The 4,603-nt window shown below is 36.6% G+C and overlaps 1 long non-coding RNA gene across 1 annotated transcript; it reads right to left on the bottom strand.

Annotated features, from left to right (window-relative positions):
* Nucleotides 1-1,286: 1,286 nt before the first annotated feature.
* On the bottom strand, nucleotides 1,287-3,381 carry LOC110797158 (uncharacterized). The gene is made up of 3 exons (XR_002535770.2): nucleotides 3,134-3,381; nucleotides 2,939-3,035; nucleotides 1,287-2,282 (listed from the first exon to the last, which is right to left on the bottom strand). It is a non-coding gene; the product is annotated as an uncharacterized lncRNA (long non-coding RNA).
* Between the last annotated feature and the right edge of the window lie 1,222 nt (nucleotides 3,382-4,603).

Raw genomic sequence — 4,603 nt, 5'->3', positions numbered from 1 at the left:
TTGTACATATGGGGTTTCAAGACAAAATACTAGAACAAGAATAAGAACGAGTTTAGAAAATTGTTTCCCCGTGGTAAACAAACCATTGCCTTGAAAACGAGATTCGGTGCAACCGGGGTGCACAATTGATTTAACCGATTCATTCCCTAAGCTTTACACAACCCTCAACACACAAAAGCACTTTTGGACGATGAGATGAAACCACATAAACTTATGCCCAAAAAAGAATAAGGAATGAAAAATGGCTTAGAGAAAAGTATAGATCATCTAGTATCAAAGACAAATTGATACGTCTCATGAAATCAAATGAAGTGTATATGATCATCTCTTGTTGTTTTTCCAAATGAAAGAATATATAAAAGTTTTGGGGGAAAAACCAACCACTAAAAAGATGTCCAAAGATCTATAGAGATTAATGACCAATTTAATCAAGAGAATCAATTCATGAAAAGTGAAGAGTTATGTTATGTTATTTCCATTGGCGGAGCCAGGATTTGTAGGTTGGGGGGGCGACAATTTTACATCAAAAATGTTAACATTTTATAAGTTTGAGAAAAAAAAAAGGTAGTTATGCTGGAGATGGGGCTCAAACCTTGTATCAAGGGGTTCAAATATGAACCTTTGACCACTAGAGCAAAGGGAAATTGATGGTTTATTCTTACAGTTATTAATACATATAGCTTATTTTTTTTTATCTTTGGGGGGCAGCCGCCCCTACCCCCGTCTCCGCCTCTGGTTATATCCTTAAACAAGGATAATAACCATCAACTAACTCGTAAAATCAGAAAAGAAGAAGAAGGGGAAGCATCAATTTGTAACAACCAAATATGACCAAAGACCATAAGAAACCAATATAATTAAGAGAGTGTATGTAACACCCCGACAATTCCCATTTTCTAAAATAACCCTTTTTTTAAATATAACTGTGGGGAATTATCAAAGTATTATCGCCCGTGTGAAAACGTACGGCTTATTCAGAATTTTGCAGCGGAAAACATAAAACTAACTTTTAGGTTCATAAATAATCTTATTACATATTAGGTCCAAAACCAATTAACTGAAATAAGGAAATACGAATAGTACGACAAATTTCAAATTTAAGTTAACAAACCAAATCACTTAATAAAGAAAATATAACTACAAGCTCTCTAATCCCGATCCCAATGATGCATCATCTTCAAACCTGTAGATGGGCAACGCTTATTGATCCTTAGAGACTGCTCACCAAAGATGGGTCATCACAGGATCAATAAGGCATAGCCATGATCAACACACACAAACAAAGCACGTAATCAGCAAAGCTGAGTACTACATACTAACACAATAATAATCCTAATATGATACTAATAACGAACAACCCTAACATGATACTAATGAACATAAACAAGGGCGGACAAAATATGGTAATTTAACGACCATACTTAACTAGGCTAGGCTAGACTGGACTGGACTTTTATAACAATAATATTGTTTTAATTGAAATAGGCAATGGACCGAGTTTTCTAGCTAGAGGTCTTCACTAAGGAAGACGAGGTACGGGCGCGACTCCGTAACCTCAGTGACCTGCGATATCGAGGAACGTTTGACTGAAAATAGGACGCGGTGATCAATCCGGTCCGAATGAAAGGCCATGGGCTACCACCATGAACCCCAACTCCTGTTTGTCCGTCACTTTAGACGTGCACAGTCTAAAGCTATTGCTACTCAGTTTCACTTTACATGATTTACAAATTGACACCCTGTTATGACTCAACAATCACATAAGGCATGCAACTCACATTTATTTACAACTGTTTTTATCTTGGAATTGAGTAAGTGATCACAAAGGCATCAAACAAGACTCATTCCAATTAACTCCAATCTTTTCTTTAATACTGATCAACCCCTGAATATGGGTATAAGGTTTCAACTTACTAAATAAGGTCCTCCGCCCTCATAAAGTAGTGAAAAGCTAAAAGGGAACAACAATTAACTGATCTGAATTATATACTGAATAATCTAGTGTTCCCAATCAAACATGTTTGCATCAATCTTCCATACTAACATGTTATAATCCTCAAAATGCAATAAAGGTTTAATATGTTCATCCAACAGTATCAAACATGCAATTTCAACCTGACTAAGTTCATCAACAACATTAACATAACCAAGTTCATCAACAATTCAACATGGTTTCAACAATTAGCACACATTCCAAGCACACAGGTATGTACGTACCTTGTGTAAACAAACTGATAGGCCACTTTAACACTTTCAAAAGTCGCCTAAAGAGAATTCTCCGCCTAAAACAACCAACAAGTAATCCCAATCAACCTCTAATCATTGGCAACCATAATAAAGCATTCTAAATGTATCCTAAACATATTTAGAGCCTTCCCCAATATCAAAACTTAAACATTTGATTTCCTAGCATCATAATTATTGACCTAGTGATTGAAATTCGTTGAAAACTTTTGCAAACATCGTACTTTAAATTTTCAGCAATATAAATTCATTTAAAAGCTTCACCATGGTCAATCTACGTTCCTAGTATCTCAACACAACCAATTCAATGATCCATACTCAACCTATCATGATTAATAATCATAAAAACTTTGAATTTCATACTTTAAACAATCAAAAACCAATATTTCAATGTAATTAGATAATCTGAAAATTAATAACTTTATTATAAAATTCATATAATCTCAAATTTATAATTTAAATCACAAAACCCATAACTTTAATTCAAGAAAACATAATTCAAGTTAATAAATTATGATTAAGCCCTAATCTTAATTTTAATTAATCAAAACTGAAAATTAATTCGTTTTTAATCTCAACATCAAATCTGAAAATCATATTTACCATAAAAATAATAAATTTAATTTAAGAACATAATCTAAATTAACAAACTTTAATTTAAAATAATTAGTTACTTAGGGTTTAAGAAAGTAACCAATTCAAGAAGGAGGAGAGAGAGAGCAACAGCTGGCGGACAGAGGTGGCTTGCGGCAGGGCTGAGCACGGCGGCACACGGTGGTGCTTTGCGGTGGCTGCGCGAATCAGAAAATCAGCCACGAGAGGGAAGGGGAACGAGTACAAAAATAACAGAAAAGAAAAAGAAAGAAGAAGAGGAAGGAGGAGAGACTACCGGCGGTCCGGCGGCGGCAGTGGGTCGGCGGCAGAGGAAGTGCGACGGCGTGAAGGAAGGAGAGAGAGTTCTTGAAGGTTTGCAATGTACGTGAATAGTGAAAGAGGGTTTTGGTTTCCTTTCTTTTGGTTTTCACGTGAAGAGTAGAGAGAAGGGGAGGGTTTTCTTTTTTTTTTCTTTGGTTTCTTTTTGGGGTTCACGTGAATAACAAAGGGGAGGGAGTATTTGTTTTGGGTTTTAGTGGTTTGGGCTTTACCCAATTGGGCTAGGAGTAGGATTGGTTATTGAATCCAAAATGGTTAGGATTGCTCGGTAATTTCAATCAAACGTGATTTCGAAATTCGAATTCGTTTTAACGTAAAATTCAAAAATACATTTTGATTTCGTAAATCATTAAAAGTATTCCAAATGAAATAAAATAATTACATTTCAATTACATATTCGTTTCTAAAATCCGTAATTTATGTTTAAATATATATTAAATATATTAAATATTCGTTAAAATATATGAATAAAATGTATAAAATTACGGGGGATTACAGTGTAATGATATCTTTAACTCAAGAACATGAAATGAATGTAACCCCCGACGGCCCGACCAATCCATAAAAGGGAATCACTATAATTATAATCACAAGGAAAACCAACTATTGGCCTCGCCCGAGCAGATTGGTCTAGCTAGACCGGTCGGACGCGCGTTCAAAAATAAATTAACAGGTAAATTCGCCCGATCGATCCACTCCACCCGGCCGGTACTACCAGACGAAGCTTTTTCCAAACTTTACTTCCAACAAGTATCTGGTAAAACCTTGATAATAGTCTCTCACATGTTATCATGGTTTCCATTGTTATTTATTAGATTAGTTAAATCACCAACTTGCCCACTTATACACATAACACTATCACAAACAAACATACTCTTAGGGGTGTCAAATCGGGTCATCGGATCGGTTTCGGATCGGTTATAAACGGTTCGGGTCTTGTCGAAATCGGATAATGTCGGGTTAATGTTTCTATCCGGGTCAATTCGGATCGGTTCGGATAACTTCGGTTTCGGATGAAGTCGGTTAATATGATGTTTCGGTTTCGAGTCGGTTTCGGTTCGGGTAATTTCGGTTCGGTTAAATCTCGGGTTCGGTTTGAACCGGTTCGGGTTTAAAACGGTTTTGTATCGGTTTAATTTGGTTCGGGTCTAGTTCGGTTCGGGTGTATGTCGGATACAGTTGTTATTTTTACCGGCTTACTGGGGGTACGGGTGGTGTCCGGATCGGATAAGTCTCGAATTCGGGTGTATGTCGGATTCATTTACTATTTTAACTGATTTACAGCGAGAATGGGTCATGTCTAGATCGGATATAGTCTCGGGTTAGGGTTAAGTTTGATCGTGAGTCTCGGGTTCGGGTCAAGTTCGGAGTGGTCGCACCTCCGACCGGGGTCTATTACAGATTGAGTTTGCGGTTTGTGGTTCGG

Source organism: Spinacia oleracea, chromosome 5, assembly GCF_020520425.1.
Source record: "Spinacia oleracea cultivar Varoflay chromosome 5, BTI_SOV_V1, whole genome shotgun sequence".
Lineage (NCBI taxonomy): Eukaryota > Viridiplantae > Streptophyta > Magnoliopsida > Caryophyllales > Amaranthaceae > Spinacia > Spinacia oleracea.
The sequence above is the reverse complement of the archived record's forward strand: the minus strand, read 5'-3'. Positions and strand labels throughout refer to the sequence as shown.